At 36.6% G+C, this 21,705-nt stretch overlaps 1 long non-coding RNA gene across 6 annotated transcripts in view; it reads left to right on the top strand.

The window, feature by feature from the left end:
• LOC123781038 (uncharacterized) overlaps positions 1-21,705 on the top strand; it is a 325,582-nt gene that overhangs the window by 198,531 nt on the left and 105,346 nt on the right. For all 6 annotated transcript variants that reach the window (XR_015727441.1, XR_006776585.2, XR_015727444.1 and 3 more), the window contains exon 5: positions 3,949-4,084. This is a non-coding gene — a long non-coding RNA (uncharacterized LOC123781038). The remainder of the gene's footprint in view (positions 1-3,948; positions 4,085-21,705) is intronic.

Genomic DNA, 21,705 nt, shown 5'->3' on the forward strand with positions numbered 1-21,705 from the left:
CTTTTTCTTATTATTTTGTAGATTTCTTTTTTTTTTTTTTTAAGATTTTATTTATTTAGTTGACAGAGACAGCCAGCAAGAGAGGGAACACAAGCAGGGGGAGTGGGAGAGGAAGAAGCAGGCTCATAGCGGAGAAGCCTGATGTGGGGCTCGATCCCAGAACGCCGGGATCAGGCCCTGAGCCGAAGGCAGACGCTTAACGACTGCGCCACCCAGGCGCCCCTATTTTGTAGATTTCTTTATATAGCCTAGAAATATGGTATTTGTCTATGATAAGGCTTTAAAATATTTCCCCAGTTTTGTCTTCATTTTAAGGCTACTTACCTCTTGTCCATCAAATTTGAATCATATTTTCCTATTTATGTGCTTGAATTCTATGGTGGTTTATGATACACAGGTATTAGATATTTAAACTTTCAGAGTTCAGAATTCAAATCTGTGAATCACTTTTGCTATGATTGCTTTCTCAAATTTAGAAGACCCTATGATGTCTCAGGATCAGTTAAACATTGCCTTTTATTCTACACTACACTACACACGTCCACATACGCACATCTACACACATAGACACTTATAATGTGATTCAAAATGTAGTGCATTCTGTTATTTAACTTGAAATATGGCTCAAAAAATACTTAATTGAATAATCCATAGAATTTCCAAAGATTATTAATTTTATTATTTTAAATATCCATATAAACTATGAGCTAAATTTAGGTCTACCTAAGTCATGCATGGTCTGACATTTTTGATTCTTAACCGAAGACTACATTCTACTATTTTAATTGTTGAATTTCAGAGTATATTTCATATATTTAGAGTCCTTAAACCTAAACATAGATTTTCATATGTTTAAGGTCCTTAAAATTTGAAACAGAAACAGCTGAAGAAGAAAAAGAGACATACTTCATTGACTTGCCATATAAATTGTATTATTGTTCCTGGAGTTTTGCTCCTAATGGTGGTTGCTCAAAACTTATTCCTTGCCAGAACTACTAGAGGTGTCAACGCTTGAAGTCCTTCTGAAGTGTATAGAAATACTCACTGAATGCTCTTAGACAACAAGAAAAGGTGTCTCTAGGAGGAATATCATTGATCTCCCTGGAGTATAAAATGAGAGTATCTTTTGGGATAACTGACACCTGGCATACCTTCCAGTATTCCTCAAAAGCTCCTTTCTTTTACCAAATGTGACCCATTTTTATTCTCACCTTCACCTCCAGCAAATGAGACTAGAAATTGCACTTAATGATAAAAATGTCCTGTCTTCTGGACTCTATTAGTCAGAGTTCTCCAGAGAAACAGAAATAAGAGCATGTATGAGAGCCAGAGGGAGGGAGGGAGAGAGAGAAAGGGAGAGGGACAAGAGAGAGACTTACAAGTAATTGGTCATGTAATTATGAGGGCTGAGAAGTCCCCATATCTCCAGTTGGCAAACTGGAGGCCCAGGAGAGCTAGTTGTGTAGTTTAGGTCCAAGCCCAAAGGTTGAGAACTAGGAAAGCTGATGGTGCAAGTTTTAGTCCAAAAGTCAGCAAGCTCGGGGCACCTGGGTGGCTCAGTCATTAAGCCTCTGCCTTCAGCTCAGGGCGTGATCCCGGCGTTCTGGGATTGAGCCCCACATCAGGCTCCTCCACTGGGAGCCTGCTCATTCCTCTCCCACTCCCCCTGCTTGTGTTCCCTCTCTTGCTGGCTGTCTCTCTCTGTCAAATAAATAAATAAAAAGTCTTAAAAAAAAAAGGTCAGCAAGCTCAAGATGTAAGAGCCAATGTTTCAGTTCAAGTCTAAAAGCAGGAAAAGACCAGTGTCCCAGATGGGCAGTCAGACAAGAGAGGTCCCTCTTACTTGCAGGAGAGTCAGCTTTTTTCTTTATTCAAGCCTTCAACTGATTGGATGAAGGCCACGCACATTAGGAAGACAATCTGCTTTACTCAGTCTTCTGATTCAAGTGCTAATCTCATAAAACACCCTCACAGACACACCCAGAATAATGTTTGAAGAAATATCTGAGCACCCTGTGCCCCAGTGAAGTTGACATATAAAATTGGTCATCACAAGGATTTATCATTTCCCCATTTTATACCCACTAAGGAAGGTCATATAAAAGCTAATGGATGACTAACTTTCTTAGTTTATTCTGGTATTTCAAATGATTATTTCAAATGATCGGAAACTGTAAGTGGAAGTATATTTATAAGATATTTCAAAACCATTAAGTTGGTTTCCTCGAGGGAGTTACTATATCTGAACCATTGTCTGTCCCTGGATTCTTGGATATTTTGAAGCAAAAGGAATATGAACAGTAGCGCTACAGATCAGGTAGAAGGAACAGCACTGTCAAACTCTTTGAAATGATATGGTGGGGAACCAGCAGTGTCAAAGAAGAAATGAGAAAACAACCATGTTTCTGCTAGAGCAGTTGACATTTCAAAATCTATATTTCTTCTCAGAGAAGTCCGCATAGCTTGTATAATTAAAATTGTTTTGAGTGGAGGTGGTGGAAGGGAGATGAGAATAAATGAAGTATTAAAAGCTTTGTCATATTCAATCCCGAATGATGCTCACAGACACACAGCTTATATCTACAACTGGAGAACAGATACTTTGAAAGTCTATTACATTTTACATGCTTATGTAATGAATTGTGTATGTTTTTCCGAAGGAAACTTAATTTAAATGCTTGAAATCAAAGCCTTTCAGAAAAAAGCAACCATCAGAATGTTAAAATCCATCTCAGATCAGTCTAATTAAAAAGGAAAGTCAGACTCAAATTTATTTAACTTTGTTCATCTAGTCGACAAACATTTATTTCCTACATGAATGAATTTATGTACCTAAAACATATCTGTGGAGTGAAAGAGTAAGAGGGAAAGAGAGAAAGAGTAAGCAAATAGATCTGAGGTGTATAAGCCTAAAATATATAATAAATTATTTGCATAAAATTGTTATAATGGTGGTTTTGTTGGGCAACAGGGGTAGAGAATCAGAGAGGTCATTTTACTTTTTAGTTAAAATAAGTGAGGTATGTATATTTATTACTTACACTATGTGAGAAACTGTACTGGGTACCAGGAGAGCCAATGGAGAAAGAACAGCCATGTTTTATGACATCATGTGCTGACATAGTAACTAATTACATTAGACTATGAGATGTTTTTACTGCATGCTGTGATCCTAATTGGATGCTATCTATCTTTTGCTTTTATGATGGTATGAATCTTAAAAACATTTAGATTTTCTTGTCTTATTTAGACATAAACATGTAGAAAAACAGCATTAGTGAGAAATATTTTGTTTCTAAGTATTTTAGAAATAATTTTTCAATATGATTCATACTGTAGTAAATACTCATGTGCATTATAATGTCCAAGTCCTGTGATTTCCATTTAACTTTTGTCTGACACATTTTGGATGAGACAGAACATTTTCTGTTTAATAGATTTTCAGACACTCTCTTTGGAGTATTTCATGCTGATTTTCTTCTAAGTTGTTTAATTCACTTCTCTTATTCATTCAATACAGACCGATTGATTGGTAGATATATGGTTCTTTAATAGGAGCTACAAAAAAGAGGAATCAAACATGAATAAGACATAAATCTAGACTTATAAAGTTTATTCACCAGTCATGTAGTAAAAAGAGAAGACATATACTCAAGATATAATTAAGATAAAAAGGGTTAGATGCCACAAAAGAAGAATGGGTAGAGTTCTATTTTCTGTTCATGTAACTTCAGTGAAGGGGGCATTTGATGTAACACCTGACTACTAATTAATATTTTGGCAAGAGGAGATGAGGAAGAGACGTCCTTGAGGTAGAAGCATAGTGAAATCCAAACAAAGGGTGATATGTAAATTGTGGAATCTTTAATGGCATAAATAATACGGCAATGTTTAGGACAGATTTGAAGGCCATAAATAATGTCTAAAGACTTTTTTATTTGTTTTCAGTGGGAAGCTATTGAAGATTGTTGGACAGCAGTGTCTTTAGCCTGAATGAGGAAGAGAGTTTATTGCCAGTACCTGAAATAATGGATACAATGGATGGACACATTTGAGAAGCTGTGTTCACGTTGAGTCAGTTCTGGTGAGTCTTCCATGAGATGTTCTACACAGGCAGGTGGAGAGGCAAGCACTGTGGCTGTAGGTGTGAGAGTCATTGCCACTGACATGGCTGTTAGTGCTAAAACCGTGAAATTCAACAAATTTTTCTAGAACAGTGAGTTTAGATAGGGAAGATGGGTGTGTCCGGGGTATAACCCTTAAGTGGGAGGGAATAAAATAACAATCTAATTAGAAGATGGGAGGAGGAAGATAAACCCCAGGAAACAGAGGAGTAGTTGTACTGTCAGAAAGAGAAAGAGAAAAGCGGAGAAATGTCATCCCATAGACGGTAAGAAAGGACAAAGCGATGGAACAGGGGATAAAGCTGGGAAATGCATCAAAGACGGCAAGGTGAGGAAGTGCTGAGGAAGTATTTATATAACAACGTAGAGAAGGTGAGCAGTTTTACAAATGATACATGTAGTTCACTGACTTTTCATTGTGAATTACACACTAACTGTTTAAGTCACAGATAGCAAAATATGTCACTCTTCAAGTGTTCCCGTCCATACCCTACTCGCAGGAAGAACAGTGGCTGTTTGTGTGGAGGCTGTGATGTTTATTTGCCTCTGCTCTTGCATCATGTTGTGCCTCTAAGCCTCCATCCCAGGAATGTGCTATGCATGGTGGCATGTAGGACTTGGAATAAATTCCCAAGGCTTTGGCAGGGCAAGAAAGAGGGCCAGTGTTTTGTGCATCTTGGACATGAGTGTGAGTGTGGAGTTGGGGCATGAATTTCTTTGGTTTACATAGTCTTCTCTTTCCATTCCTTTCTGTGTGTTCTTTCTCAAGCTAAGAACTATAGCATTTGCAGATGAAGATAGTGAGCAGAGCTGAAATGCCATTGAAATACTCTTTCTGTTAATAAAATTTCACCCTTTTGGATAGCTAGTTTTCATAGCTTTCATAGTTCACCATAAACAAGTGGCACAAAGTTGACAAAGTAGATGGGGGTGAAATCAGATACATTTAGCAATGGACAGATTTAATCACATTCAACAGTGGAAATAAATTTAATAGATTTTGACCTAAAAGAATAAGTTCCCTGATTTTTTTTTTCAATAGTTCTGGTCCTTAGTCATGCTCTTTTTAATTGACAGCTTAAGTAGTTTTCCTTCTGCTTACCTCTGACATTTCTGAAGCAGAATTCTCTTCTGCTAAGTTTTCTACACTGGGGATGGAAGGTAAAAGGTCTATATTCTCCCACTTGACCTTCCTGAATACCCATCTGGTTAGCTTAGATTTGATTGAGATGCCAATAACAAGGACACCCAAAACAATGATGTAAACAAAGTAGAAATAGATTTCTCTATAAGAATATTACGCAAGTAGGGGCCCCTGGGTGGCTCACTCTGTTAAGCCTCCAACTCTTGATTTTGGCTCCGGTCATGATCTCAGGGTCCTATGATCAAACCTCCTGTTGGGCTCTGCACTCAGTGCAGAGTCAGCTTGAGATTCTCTCCCTCCCTCTCTGTCTGCCCCTCCCCCTGCTGGAGCTCTCTCTTAAAAAAAAAAAAAAAGGAAGAAAGAAAAAAAGAAAAGAATATTGTAAAAGTAGGAAGTCAAGATCAGGTTGTACAAGATCCACAGTATCACAAAACTAGGATCTTTCTGTTTTACTACCTAATTCATGTGACTTTTATTCTCAAGGTCACTTCATGGTCCTCTGTGGCTGCTTGAGTGTCACTATATCAGGATTCCTAGCAGCAGGAAGGAGGAAAAGGGAAGAAGCAGGATTTCTTTCCCCTTGTGTGGAGATATCTGGGAAATATTCATACCACTTCTGCTGAAATTTCCTTGGCCAGACTTAGGCACATAGCCACACCTGACTGCCAAAGAAGCTGAAAAATGTAATCTTTTAAGTGTGTGGTGATCCCTCCCTAAACTACAGCCAGAATAATCATTTGTTTTCCCATACAAATTTTTTTCACAGGCTTCCCATTAATAAATTAATTAGCAGTCCCTCAGTTTGGTGTTTAAACTCTTCATAATAAGCCTAAACATATTGCTTCAAATTTATTCTGCATTACTCTTACACACACACACACACACACACGTTTCAACCATATTAAATTAAAAAATGTTTATGAACACGTGTCTTGCTTTCGCTTTCTTGTACTTTTTTCTTTGTGGTTTTTCTCACCTAGAGTTTCCTCTTTCTGCCATTGCTTATTGAAATCTTATTTATTGAATAAGACTAATGACAAATTCTTCCCTACTTCCTGCATAGCTTATAAATTCTGTTCCTTTGACTTCTTATAGAATTTGATTTGTATCTTTTACAAGATACTTTGTATATTATGCCACTTACATTACATGTGGACTTGCCTGAACTTCCTTGTAGACAATGGGCTCCTTCAAGAGCCAAAAATGTATCTCATCTCATTTATTTCCATACATATTTTCTGAAGCACCTACTTTCTGATTTCTGCATAGGAGGTACATAAGATAGAGTCATGAGATTTAACTAAAATTAAATTTCCACAGAAGTTTATGCTTAATTCTTAAGCACTATGGAAAAGAGCACCATTACATATGGAATTTTCTTTGGAAGTAAGATTACAATATGTTTGATGCATGGATTTTGGAAATAACAACAGAGGACTCAGAATGTCCTAATGAAAGTGAGTAAGGGTCACAGTGCAGCTGAATATATTTATCCTCCTCAGGGGGCACAGAGGAATCCAATTGTGTGTGGAACCCAAAATTTCAGGGAAGATATTCAAGCATGTCTCTCATCAGTTCATCTAGAAAAAGGTTCTCCTGACCCAGTGTGATATTATAGGATATGACAACAGAATATGGCCCTAGGAACACTATGAATTGCCTTGTGAATCCCCAAGGGAGTAAGTTATCCACACAAACCTGCCCTAGTTTTCCTATAGATCTGTAATTTTATTCAGTAGTCACTTAAGGAGAATTCTACTCCCTATTTAAAATGGGAGATAAGGCTTTAGTCTGATAGTGGTAGATTATTGCAGAAGAGAATTCTGGATAAAACATCTCTTGTGTGGGAAGGAGTGAACCAGACTGTGCAGGAGAACCAGGTGTTTATGTGTTGGTGCTCTCTGTGACAGACCTAGATTTAAATCTGTGCTCTCCCACTTTGTGAGTTTGGTAAAGTTGCTTAAATCTTTGAGCTCTGAACAATATGTGGTACTGTATACTGCCTGGCATTATAATAAATATAGTTATTACATACTGGATGCTGCTGATTAAGACAAAAATCATTACACAAAATCACCAAGGATGTGTTTGGAAGGTCAGAGAGACAGGTTCCAAGAGAACTGAGGTAGAAGTTGTCTGGTGGATTTAGATTCTATGGGACCTCTAACCTTTACTATTCATACCCCAGAATGAGGCATAGCCATAGGCAGCACTGTAGAACAGAAACCCTCTCTGTTGGCAAGAAAGTCTTAGGAAAGAAAAGAGAAATGCAGAGGCAAGTATACCTAGTTTATTCTTTCCTGACTTTCCAGTCATGGCAGCGAGAGTTAAAGGGACAGGAGAGACCAGGCGTGTCACCACAGGTCTGTCTCCATCTCAGAGGCAGGCAATCCTCCGTCCCAGGACAGCCCTCTTCTCAACTTTATGAGTTCACTTCCTCAGTGCCAACCTCTGCTCCCTTGGATCATTCCTCCTGGGAGCACTGTGGGCATTGGGCACTGTCTGCAGTGGGTCAGAAGAGTATGTAATCAAACCATCTCCACGATTTAAAGGCTGAAACCTTACACTCTACTCTGTATCTCAGCCAAAGTATATGCAGCCACATTATCTAATGTATCATGTAAGAAATTCTGCCTTGAGAATAAACATAGTTAAAATGTCTATGCTACCCAGAGCAATCTACACTTTCAATGCCATCCCGATCAAAATACCAATGACATTCTTCAAAGAACTGGAACAAACAGCGCTTAAATTTGTGTGGAACCAGAAAAGGCCCCGAATTGCCAAGAAATTGTTGAAAAGGACAGACAAAGCTGGGGGCATCACGTTGCCGGATTTCAAGCTATACTTCAAAGCTGTGATCACCAAGACAGCATGGTACTGGCACAAAAACAGACACATGGACCAATGGAACAGAATAGAGAACCCAGAAATGGACCCTCGGCTTTTTGGGCAACTAATCTTTGACAAAGCAGGAAAGAACATCCAGTGGAAAAAAGACAGTGTCTTCAATAAATGGTGCTGGGAAAATTGGACAGCTATATGCAAAAGAATGAAACTTGACCACTCTCTCACACCATACACAAAGATAAACTCCAAATGGATGAAAGACCTCGATGCGAGACAGGAATCCATCAAAATCCTAGAAGAGAACATAGGCTGGAACCTCTTTGACATCGACCACAGCAACTTTTTTCACGACACATCTCCAAAGGCAAGAGAAACAAAAGATAAAATGAACTTGTGGGACTTCATCAAGATAAAAGCTTCTGCACGGCCAAGGAAACAGTCAAAAAAACTAAGAGGCAGCCCACGGAATGGGAGAAGATATTTGCAAATGATGCTACAGATAAAAGACTGGTATCCAAGATCTACAAAGAACTTCTCAAACTCAATACACGTGAAACAAATAATCAAATCAAAAAATGGGCAGAAGATATGAACAGTGAAGACATACAAATGGCTAACAGACACAAGAAAAAATGTTCAAAATCATTAGCCATCAGGGAAATTCAAATCAAAACCACCTTGAGATACCACCTTATGCCAGTTAGAATGGCAAAAATTGACAAGTCAGGAAACAACAAATGTTGGAGAGGATGTGGAGAAAGGGGATCCCTCTTCCACTGTTGGTGGGAATGCAAGTTGGTACAGCCACTTTGGAAAACAGTGTGGAGGTCCCTTAAAAAGTTAAAAATTGAGCTACCCTATGACCCAGCCATTGCACTACTGGGTATTTACCTCAAAGATACAGAAGTAGTGAAGAGAAGGGCCATATGCACCCCAATGTTCATAGCAGCATTGTCCACAATAGCTAAATCGTGGAAGGAGCCGAGATGCCCTTCAACAGATGACTGGATTAAGAAGATGTGGTCCATATATACAATGGAATATTACTCAGCCATCAGAAAGAACGATTACACAACATTTGCAGCAACATGGATGAGACTGGAGAAGATTATGCTAAGTGAAATAAGTCAAGCAGAGAAAGACAATTATCAAATGGTTTCACTCATTTATGGAACACAAGAAATAGGAAGATCGGTAGGAGAAGGAAGGGAAGAATGAAGGAGGGGTAAACAGAAGGGGGAATGAACCATGAGAGACTGTGGACTCTGGGAAACAAACTGAGGGCTTCAGAGGGGAGGGGGGTGGGGGATTGGGATAGACCGGTGATGGGTATTAAGGAGGGCACATATTGCATGGTGCACTGGGTGTTGTACACAAATAATGAATCATGGAACATTGCATCAAAAACTGGGGTTGTACTGTATGGTGACTAGTATAACTAAATAAAAATTATATTAAAAAAAAAGAAATTCTGCCTTGAGAATGAGTGCTGTAAATACCTTCCACCTTGGTGTCACAGTCAGTTGAGTGTCTGACTGTTGGTTTCTGCTCAGGTGGTGATCTCAGGGTCATGAGATGGAGCCCTGCGTCAGCTCTGTGCTCTGTGCTCTGTGCTCTGTGCAGAGTCTGCTTGGGATTCTTTCTCCCTCGCCTTTTGCCCCTTCCTCCTCTCTCAAATAAATAAATAAATCTTAAAAAAAAAAAACGAAAAAACACCACCACCAAAAAACTGTCCACCAACAAATGCCAGTAATATAGTTACCCCAGTTTTATCCTCTGCATTTATTAAATTCCCTAGGAGAAATTGAATTTCAAAAATAGAACTCCCTTACAAATTCAGGTCAAAGATTATAATTCTGAAGATATCAAATCTGAAATAAAATTGTCTTGCCCTCATGAGTAAAAGCCCAAAGTCCAACATTCTTAGATTGGCTTAAAATCCAGAGTTCTTCTCTGCAGTCTGTTATTCTATTCATTCTTCTGTAAAGGTTCTTGACGCCTGAGTAAATGTTGAATTCTGCTAGCAGCTCCAGCTTAAAATACATCTCATTGGAATGGACACGGTTTTAGGGCCTCGGAAGTTGTACTAATACAGTGGATTCAAGGTTAGCCCCATCACAGATTGTTTCATGGCCTTGAATGAAGTTGATTAGTGTTGTTCTGACAGGCTTGATCAATAACAGTTGAAACTAGAACCTCATTAGTGACTGACTGGTAGAGCAGTTGGGAATCAGCTCTCTGGATCTGCAAAGCACTGAATATATTATCCCATGCTCTGAGATACAGCAGACCCGCAGCGTTCTCTGTAGTCGAATCTTTTCACAAGGTTGACCGCAGTACTTCATTCCCATTTTTGCTCAGAAGTCACCTCTTCAGAGAGAGAAATGAAGGGAAGGACCCTGTTGTCTCATCCTAAAGGCATCCCCAATGATAAGAAAAACTCCTTGGACGTTAAGAGTCAACCAATCATTTTTGTGGAATATGTGAATGAAATAAAAGCAAAACTCTCCTGTAAGACCTTTCCATTCACTAACCTCTCATCTCTGTTCCTGCAGGGAAACTGCCTTTAATTTTGTTTTTAATTTTTCTGGGTATTATTTGTATTTCTTGATATGTCAATGGACAAAATTATTTTGATTCCCTGCTATAAATAATGAGATATTTTAGTTCAAATTCGCTGTGCTTCTTCCTCATGAGTGTTGTTAGTAGTATGACTTCGAATACTTCCAATTACATACTAAAATTATTTTCCTCATTGTGGTGGATGTTATTAAGTGACTCACTCAATACCCACTTTCCCGTTAGCTTTGACTCTGCCCTCTCAACTTCTCTGAAATATGAATGTAAAGTGGGGAGGCACAGTGGCCATTCTGTGGTCCTGGAATACAAGAAAGGAAGGAAAGAAGGAGGGAAGGTAGGAAGGAAGGAAGGAAGGAAGGAAGGAAGGAAGGAAGGAAGGAAGGAAGGAAGGAAGGAAATTAAGGAAGATTCCAGCTCTTCATGAAATTATTGACAAGGTGTACTGGCCCAGAGCTAAGGCACACACACTCACATGTATTCTTATTACTCTTTAAAAAAAAATTTTTTTTTAAATTTAAGTAATCCCTACACCCAATGTGGGACTCGAACTCATGACCCCAAAATCAAGAGTCACATGCTTTTCCGACTGAGCCAGCCAGGCACCCCATATTCTCATTACTTTTAATCTTTGTTTTCCTGTAACTTAACAGTTGAACACATTACCAACTGATATATACAACTTTGAGCCATAACTCTTGACTCCCTATTATGCAAAATGAGGGAAAAAGCATTCCTGTATCAACTCCTACATTCTTCTGTGCCAGTTTCTCTCAGCTATATCATTATTTTGCTATCAGAGTTTATAACTTTTACATGCTATTCTATTATGATAATTAATTCTCCTAGGATTTGCCTTCAGAGTTAATCTAAAATTTGATAAATAATGAACAGCAATATAATTATGTAAATATCAGTCACAATTAGAGCTTCATATTATGATTGGACTCAGAGACAAAAAAATATAATTATAAGCTACAAAACTTGTGCAGCTCAAAGAAGAAATTTGAGTTATAGTCAACTGTAGTCTTATAGTTTAATTTGGTTTGTTTTATATTTGGACAATTCCTTTCTATTACAGATTTTTTTCTGAAGTATTTGTCTTTATTTTTATCATTTTCATTTTAAAAAAGCCTTTTTAAAAAATCACATCACTAATTTTTAAGCCAGTTTCTTAACTTCTTTGTTGGATGTAAGTATTTAAAACATTTCCAAATTTGCACATAGAGATATACAATTTCATTCTCCTAAAACCAACATGACATTGTTTTTCTTTTCCAGCCTGCCACTAGGCATTCCCGTCCACCCCGTCTTTGCCTACTTATCTATGTAAAAATATTCCAAAATTGAATTGATTTGATTATCAAAAATTCTAAGCATTTTTTCTTATTTTTAATTTTTTGTTGTTGTATGAATTGTACCTTCTCAGCCTTTGTGCATTTTGTTACTAAGATAGCCTTCTTCAACCTTCTATTTTTATAATTCCTTTATTTTGGTTTTGGTATGGAAACGTTGCCATTTTATTACTAATCTTTTCTCAGTTTGCTCTTTGTCTTCTGTATTAATAGATTTGTTTTACTGTATTATAGATGTTATTTTTATTTTTATGCAATAGTTTTAGGTAGAAGTTGGTCAAATCAACAAATATTCCCTGTATGATTCCTGTCTTGATACCATTCGAGCTGAACTTGAAAGCTAACTCTATCAGGTCATGTACTGATATTAAGTGATTTATCACACAGATGTCCATTGTGCTTCAATTACATGCTAAGCTATGCTATAGATACAGAAAAGAATAAACCAATGAGGCCATTGCTCTCATGAAGCATATATTCAAAATTAAGATATTTTCACTTATTGTTCAAAGATTTCAAGTTTATTTATGAACACCTGCCTTTCTAGGTAGTTTAAATAGGTCCTTGATCCACAGTTATGAGTATTAACTAGTCCTACAAACACTTTCTTAGGGCAATTAGGTGTCAAAATTGTAAAAGAAAATAGATATATCTTCATTTTCCTTCTCCTTAGTCAAAAAAGATTGTGCAGAAATATATGTGCATATCCTTGCAATCTTACAACACTGTTCTATTGCATCGTCCCTAAAATTAAATAATTGTCCAAGTTATGGTGCAAATGTTTTGTATTCCTTTGCTTTACTCTAAGAAGTTACATTTTAATGAGAAAGAATGCCTTATATCTTAATTAGGAAATTTATATCAAATACTTTTTGCTTTTTATATGTCTCTTTGGTTTGTTTGAGATTCTAATTCCTTAGATATGTCAGGAAATGCATTATGTGAATATTTCTAAAATAAAATTGGCAGGCACTATAACATAGAAAGGAAACAAATGGGTTTCAGAGTCAGATTCTTGGGGGGGGTTGTCTGAGGTCTCCAACACTTACTTAGTAAACTGACTTTCTTAGTGTATTTGCCTGTAAAATAGAGATAATAGTAATAACTACCTCATAAATATTTTGTGAAGTCTCAATAGGAAAAAGCATTAAGTGTTTAGGGCAAAGCCTGGAAATATATGCTAGAGCATAAATATGTGCAATTCATTATTATTATTATTATTACTAATCATTACTTTTAATACCTGTATCATTACAAGGTCGATCACATTACTATACATCTTGGTTAATTCCAAACTCTTTATAAATATAATATCCAGGAAAAAGGCATTCTATGGCTGTAATATATGATTTCACTAATTTAAAGAACAAATGTTTTATAGGACAGAAAGAGGGAGATGCACCAAACAGCTTTTTCTACCATATGCATATATTATTAAAGCTCATCATTCCTGTGAATATTTATCACAAACCTGAAATAATGTCAACATTCCACCACTACAAACACATGATTATTTCTTTACCCTCTAATGTATTTAATGGCATGGTGACTTAGTCTTATTGACTAATAATAAGTTTTCCTTTCAGTGTTTTTCACAGACCTAAGCAAAGTATAAATGCTTTCCTTCTTATAAATATTTTTGATTAGTAAAGTTTAGCAAAGACAAAGAAGTTACTGAACCACTATACAGAGTAATTGTCTTAATTTTCTTATTTATGCTTTCACAGATTACTAGTGCTTTCCTTGATTGCTAATTTTTGATTACATAAAATGAAAGATAATGCCCCAAACAAAACATTTCAGTGTAACTGGCACTAACCATAGCAAAAGTATAGTCTGTGATGATAGCCAGGATCATGCGAAGAGAGATTCTAATTTTATTTTATTTTTAAGATTTTATTTATTTATTTATTTGACAGAGAGTGCCTGCACAAGCGGGGTGGGGGGGAGGGGCATAGGGAGAGGGAGAAGCAGGCTCCCCGCTGAGCAGAGTGCTCAATGCAGGGCTCCATCCCAGGACCCTGGGATCATGACCTGAGCTAAGGCAGATGCTTAACTGACTGAGCCACCCGGACGCCTGAGAGATTCTAATTTTAAAGGCAAAATTGAATGAATTCAGAGACAAAAAGCTTGTTAAGGTGAGCTTTTTTGTTTCTTTAAATCTATAAATTGCTTGTTTCCCAAAATATTGAGATGATTAAAACAACTAAGAGGTACACTAAATCAGTAATTTCTTCTATGAACTACTATTCACAAAAATGAATGTTTGAAATCAAAATAACTTAAGTTGTTGATTGAGGAAATATTTTTATGTTGAGCAAAAAAGTATGTGTTATACAAACAAGCAAACTTGACTTGGAATTTAATCTGTGCCAAATACCAACAACCACTGCATGGAGGTGATATTCTGGGCCATCCTGTGAGCTGAGCAAAACTTTTTTTTTGAGAGAGGACTTTGGAATACTTGCGTCTTGTTGATTACTTATTTGTGGCTGAATGATAAAAAGTTGAAGAGATAATTTTTGCTCTAGAAATTTTAAGGATATTTGCTTTCAGTCATGTACCTTTCTGGAAGGATTATGGCACTTGGAAGGAAAAAGTATGGACAGACATAAAGAGTAAGTTCCTATTACACCTGTAACTTTAGCAGAAATAATATTTAAGACTAAAAGGCAATCAAACAAATGAACAACCAAACGAAGCTCAGCATTTTGTGTTAGTTGAGGGGAGAGCATTCTGGTTACTATTTCTGCATAACAAATTACCCCCAAAAGAAGAGATGTATGATAGCCATCACTTATTTTCACAGATTCTGTGCATCAGGAATTTGGATAGAGCACAATGGGGACAGCTTGCTTCTTCTCTATGATGCCTAGGGTCTCGAAGGCTAGAGGCTGGAATCACTGGAAGGCTTATTCACTCACATGTCCATGTGTCTTGGCTTCCTTACAGTATGGTGGCTCTAGGTAGTCACACTTTTTACGTGGTGGCTCGGAGTGTCCAGTATGAGTATTCCAGGGAACAAAACAAAAACCATATCACATGTTTTGACACATCATTGGAAGTCACACAGTGACTTCCTTGTGCTTCCTAGTGCTTTCCTTGATTGCTAATTTTGCTAAGTCACACTTCCTCTGTGCTTGACTGATCAGAGCAGTCACAAGCCTTCCTAAATTAAAGTAGAGGGGACACAGCAGTTTCAATGAGAGGGGTGGCAAAGGTATATAGAAGAGGATGTGGGATGGGGGATATTATTTAAGATTTTATTTCAATTCAAGTTTTTGTGTGTGTTTTTAAGATTTTATTTAAATTTAAGTTAGTTAACATATAGCGTTTTATTAGTTTTAGGGTAGAGTTTAGTGATTCATCGGTTGCATCTAACACCTAGTGCTCATTATATCATGTGCCCTCCTTAATGCCCATCACCCAGTTACCCAAAGCCCTACCCACTTCCCCTCCAGAACCTTCAGTTTGTTCCCTGTAGTTAAGAGTCTCTGCTGGTTTGCCTCCCTCTCTGTTTTTATCTTATTGTATTTTTCTTTCCCTTTCCCTATGTTCATCTGTTTTGTTTCTTAAATTACACATATGCATGAAATCATACGGTACTTGTCTTTCTCTGATTGACTTATTTCACTCAGTGTAATACCCTTGGGTTCCATCCACATTGTTAAAAATGGCAGGATTTCATTTTTTTGATGGCTGAGTGGTATTCTACTGTATGTACATACCACATCTTCTTTATCCATTCATCTGTAGATGGGCACCTGGGATTTTTCCATATTTTGGCTATTGCAGACATTGCTGCTATAACCATTGGAGTCCCTGCGCCCCTTTGACTCAGCATTTTTGCATCCTTTGGATAAATACCTAGTAGTGCAATTGCAGGGTGGTAGGGTAGCTCTGTTTTTAACATTTTAAGGAATCTCCAGACTGTTTTTCTGGCATGGCTGAACCAGCTTGCATTCCCACCAACAGTGCCAGAGGATTCACCTTTCTCCTCATCCTTGCAAACATCTGTTATTTCCTGAGTTGTTAATTTTAGCCATTCTGACCAGCGTGATGTGGTATCTCATTGTGGTTTTGATTTGTATTTTCCTGATGATGTCGAACATTTTTTCATGTGTCTGTTAGCCTTTTGTATGTCTTTGGAGAAATGTCTATGTTTTCTGCCCGTTTCTTCAGTGGATTTTTTGTTTTTTTGAGTGTTGAGTTTGATAAGTTCTTTATAGATTTTAGATACTAGCCCTTTAACTGATATGTCATTTGCAAATATCTTCTCCCATTTTGTAGGTTGCATTTTAGTTGTGTTGACTGTTTCCTTTGCTGTGCAGAAGCTTTTTATCTTGATGAAGTCCCAATAGTTCATTCTTGCTTTTGTTTCTCTTGCCTCTGGAGACGTGTCTAGCCAGACGTTGCTGCAGCCGAGGTCAAAGAGGTTGTTGCCTGTGTTCTTCTCTAGGATTTTGATGGATTCCTGTCTCACATTTAGGTCTTTTATCCATTTTGAGTTTATTTTTGTGTATGGTGTAAGAAAGTGGTCCAGTTTCATTCTTTGCATGCTGCTGTCCAATTTTTATTGTTGGGGCATCTTTAAAATACCTTTAAGTTTTAGAAAGCTTTATATTTTCAAAACTACTGAATTCTGTTCCTGGTCCTAGAACAGAAGATTTCAGTCACATTTAGCTTAAAGAGAACATTATAATAGATGAAATTATATACACACATACCATATATTTACTATATTGATATATAATTCATATGTATTATTAAATATGATAAATATATTCCTAGATATTATATAGTATGCATATGTAATATATAAAGTTATATATTATTATATTAATAGATATTAAATATTATGTACTCAGTTGTAAATTAATAACAGAAAAGACCTATAATGCTTTCACACATTATTTTAGCAATGTTCTTAATCTAATTATAAATGAATATACACCGTTGCTCTTTATTAGCAGTAAAGCTGAAGTTTAGTTCAGTCAGGATGGTGCTGAGTTCATGCTTGGTACATCCCTCTTTGCTACAAATACATAACAATGATAGATAAAATATAAAAAAGAGGTAACAACCGTAAATCGACTTATTTGCAAAAGCAAATCATCTTGGCACATCAATTTAAGATTTCAAATACTTATAGACTAAGAGAAGTTTCTCAACTTTCAGGGAGGAAAAAGTAGAAAAAAATATTTAACTTTCCAATTCATCTTACTCAAATATTCGTTTTGGAGGGGGATGAATAGTAAACATTCATATTTTAACCTTTTTTATCTTTTTAGAAGTTTTTAAGATGTTAGCTAAATGAGAATTTACCCTCTCACTAGCATATATTTAGGATCCTAGAAACAAAATGAAAGAATAGGCCATGATATTCTGAGGTATTTTCAGAAAATCTCCTTAGCAAAGGTGTGTGGTTTGTTCTCTTTGACAAATATAGATCCTGATGTAAATTTTTGTGCTTTTCCTAAATTGTTTTATTCTTAGCATTTTCATGGAGATTAAGACTTTCTTTCTCTATCCCTGAACACAAGAGACATTTTAATTTTAATTGAAACTCTTAAAGCTCAAAATTCTATTACACACTTTTAAACTCATCTGGTGATAAATTTAACAAATATACAGTCTAATTTCTTCACTCAGACTCTCAAAAATTGAAAATCTCAATAAGGATGAATTTCAGTAGAGATAAGCAGAGTGGTATTTTTTTCTTGTAGTAAGAAAATATTTTGGGCAAATTCAGATTATTAGTACTTAATGCTTTATGTCTCATTTGTCCCAGTATGATTTTCTTAATAAGAATATATTTTAACACCTTAAATGTACAACTGTTACTTTTATTGTTTTACTTATGTTTTTGACGTTCTGAAATAGTTTATTTCAGTTAGGATGGGGCTGTAAGTTCATGCTTTGATGTATCTTTCTTTGCTACAAATGTGTAAAAATGATAGATAAAATACAAAAGAGAAACAACTATAAATGGAGAAATTTGCAAAAGCAAATCATCTCGGTATAAACTATTCAAGGCACAGCAATTTGAAATTTTAAGCACTTTAGACTAAGTTTCTCAACTCCCAGGGAGGAAAGAAAGTAGGCTACATACAGAGGAATATGAATCAGAATAGCTTTGTCCCTCCCAACAGCAACAACAGAAGGTATTTAGATAAAATCGGTGTGTTTGGGGGTGGTATGGCCATAGACAAGAAGGTGTCTATGTAATGTAGTTTTCAAAGTTTTGAGGGAAATTTCTCACCATATACCCAGCCAAAATGTCAATGAAATCAACAGGTAGAATGAAGACATGAAGCCTCTGAAAGACATGATTCACCAAACAAGGGAAAGAAGAATACATATGGTTTAGGAAACAACATCTGCCACGTGGGAAAGAAGTCAGGGACTCCCCAGGATGATCAGAAAGGGCGGGAACAGCATGACAGCCATGTGTTCAGATTGGAGGGAACTAATTATAATTGAATCAAGTGAAAAAACTTCTGTAATAGACCCAGGCCAATGAAACTGATAGAATACTTAATGAATTTCAATCTCTTGAAAGGAAAATTAGGGTGCCTGGGTGGCTCAGTTGGTTAAGTGACTGCCTTCTGCTCAGGTCATGATCTTGGAGTGCTGGGATTGAGTCCTACATCAGGCTCCCTGCTCAGCAGGGAGTCTGCTTCTCCCTCTGACTCTTCCCCACTCTCATACTCTCTCTCTCTCAAATAAATAAAATATTAAAAAAAAGAGAAAGATTAAAAGAAAAGAAAGATAAAAAAAAAGAAAAATTAGATAACTAAAAAATACCATAACAAAGAAAAGGGGGGCAGGGCAGGGAGCAATGATTACTTTTTCTGTAGGAAGGAAAAGTAGCCATAGTTCACTAAGTTGTAAAAAGCACTTGCACGCCATAATCACATAAACACTCAAAATTGATGAGACTGAAACTCTATGTGGGATGTTAACAAGGGAGGGAGGACTAATTCTCTATTGCTGTAACGAAGTAGCACAAATTTAGTGGCTTCGAACAATACCCATTTATTACCTCGCATTTTCAGTGGGTCAGGAGTGCAAGCCTAGCTGGATCCTTTGGTTGTGGTCTCATAAGGCTCCTTCAAGATGCTGGCCAGGCTGCACGGTCATCTGAGGAAAGACCCTCTTTCAAGCTCCCTCAGGTCGTTAGACGAGCTCATTTGCTCATGCCTGTGCAACTCATGGTGGCTTCCTTCAAAGTCCATAATAGAGCATCTCTGACGGTGGAAGTGCCTGAGTCCCTCTTTTAAGGGATTTTATCCAATTAAGTCCAGCCTACCAGGGATAACCTCAAATTCAACTGATCTGGGGCCTTCATCACATTAGTAAAAATACTTCACCTTTGCATCTTCTGTAGGTTAGAAGCAAGTCACAGGTTCTGCCTGCACTTGGGGGAGAGATTATATGAGGTTACCACTCCTAGGGGGTCAGCACAAAAAGGTGTGTGTGTGTGTGTGTGTGTGTGTGTGTGTGTGTGTGTGTGTGTGTGTGATGAAAGCAAAGGGAGGAAAGAAGGCTAAATTCTCACCCTTTGCAGTGACAAGTCAGCATCGGTAATGCTTAATCAAGGGGCTTCCTCCAGCTGGCTGAGTCAGTAGAGCTTGTGACTCTTGATCTCAGGGTTGAGTGCAGAGCCTATTTAAAAAAAAATGGAGAAATCAGCACTATTAAGAGATTTAGAGGTAAATCCTAAAATAATCTGCTAAAAGAGGGGGAAGGTTGCTTTCTTTGAAAAGGAGGGTATGTGAGGGCAGTGATGGCAACTGCTACTTTTCACGGGAAACTTTGTATAATCATAAGACTCTTTTAAACTAAGTGGCTGCATAAATTTGATAAAAATAAAAACATTAAGGGAAGAGAGTAAGAGGCTTTTCAAGAATTCAAGAAAGACCCAAGTTCTTAGGGGAAAAAAGCACATTTTAAGTTACAGGCAGAATAAATAAATATACATGTTCAACAGGACAGATTTTAATGGAGTTGTAGAATATTTCTAAAAGCACAGAGGTTTCTTATATGGATTAAGATAAAAAAATATGAAAAACGCTTGGAACATAAAAGTAGACACTTAATAATACCAAGAATGAAGAAAAAGAAAACTTCAAAGTTATCACACAGAAAAGGCAGTTATCTATAAAGAAATGACAATTAGAACGGCTGTCTTAATAAAATAAATGTGAAAAGAAAACAGGGAATGATATTATACATGATTAAAAATTTTAAATCTCTCATTTTATACTTAAATAAACTTGAATTCAATAATTAAGTTAAAATAGAGTGCCTGAGTGGCTCAGTCGGTTAAGCGTCTGCCTTCAGCTCAGGTCATGATCCCCGGGGTCTTAGGCTGAAGTACTGCATCGGGCTCCCTACTCAGCAAGCAGTCTGCTTCTCCCTCTCCCTCTGCCCCTCCCCCCACTGTGTGCTCTCTCTCTCTCTCTCTCTAATAAATAAATAAATAAAATCTTAAAAAAAGAATTAAGTTAAAATAGAGACATTTCTAGCTATCTGAAGATTAAGAGTTTAAAGATTTTTCACTAGCAGAAATACTGGACGCAGGAAAAGTATGGGAAATGTGTGAACTCAAAAATTAATTTTAAAAATGTCAGTTAATTACAGTAGCTGTTAATTACAATAACCTTTGGAACCTAAAAATGGTAGAACTAAAAATCCAGACCAGAATAAATTATATTGGCATGAAAATGCTCAATGAACAAAGTATGCTTAATCTTGTGTTTTGTTTGAGAGAGGGACAGAAATTAGAAACCTATACTTGGTTAACTTATAGATAATTATTTATATTAAAAATTAATAGTAATTAATTAAAACTATATACAATTATATTTTACATCTTCAATCCTTGTTCATCTTATAACTAAAAGTTTGAACCCTTGTACCAATCTCTCTCTATTCTCCTTATCCCCACACCTGCCAACTCCCAGGCCCTGGCAAACACACCACTTTTCTGTTCTGTTTCCAGTTTTCTTTTTTTTAAGATTCTACATACAAGTGATACCATGCTGTATCTATCTTTCTGTATCTGGCTTATTTTACTTAGTATAATGCCCTCCAGGTTCATCAATGTTGTTGCAAATGACAGATTTCCTCCCCTTTAAAGACTGAATAATATATATGATATATAATATGTAGACAATATATAATATATAATATATACACTATATTATATATAATATAATCCAGAAAATATGTAAAAATACATAAAAATATATGTGTGTGTATACACTATATATATATATATATATATATATATATATATATATATATATATATATATATAAAATTTTTTTTTCTGTTCCGTTCATCCCTCTGTGGACACTCAGTTTGTTTCCATCCCTTGGCTATTGTAAATAATGCTGCTATGAACTGGGAGAATGGATATCTTTTTGAGATACTGGTTTCATTTCTTTTGGATATATAAAAATGGATCGTATAGTAGTTTTATTCTTAATTTCTAAGAAACTGACATAATGTTTTCCATAAACTGCATCAGTTTACAATCCCACCAACAGCGCACCAGGGTTCCTTTTCTCCACATCCTTGCCAGCGTTTGTTACTTTGTGGCTTTTTGACAAGAGTCATCCTAACAGGTATGAAGTTGTATCCCACT

Source organism: Ursus americanus, chromosome 18 (assembly GCF_024610735.1).
Source record: "Ursus americanus isolate L20-20 chromosome 18, mUrsAme1.1.p, whole genome shotgun sequence".
NCBI classification, from domain to species: domain Eukaryota; kingdom Metazoa; phylum Chordata; class Mammalia; order Carnivora; family Ursidae; genus Ursus; species Ursus americanus.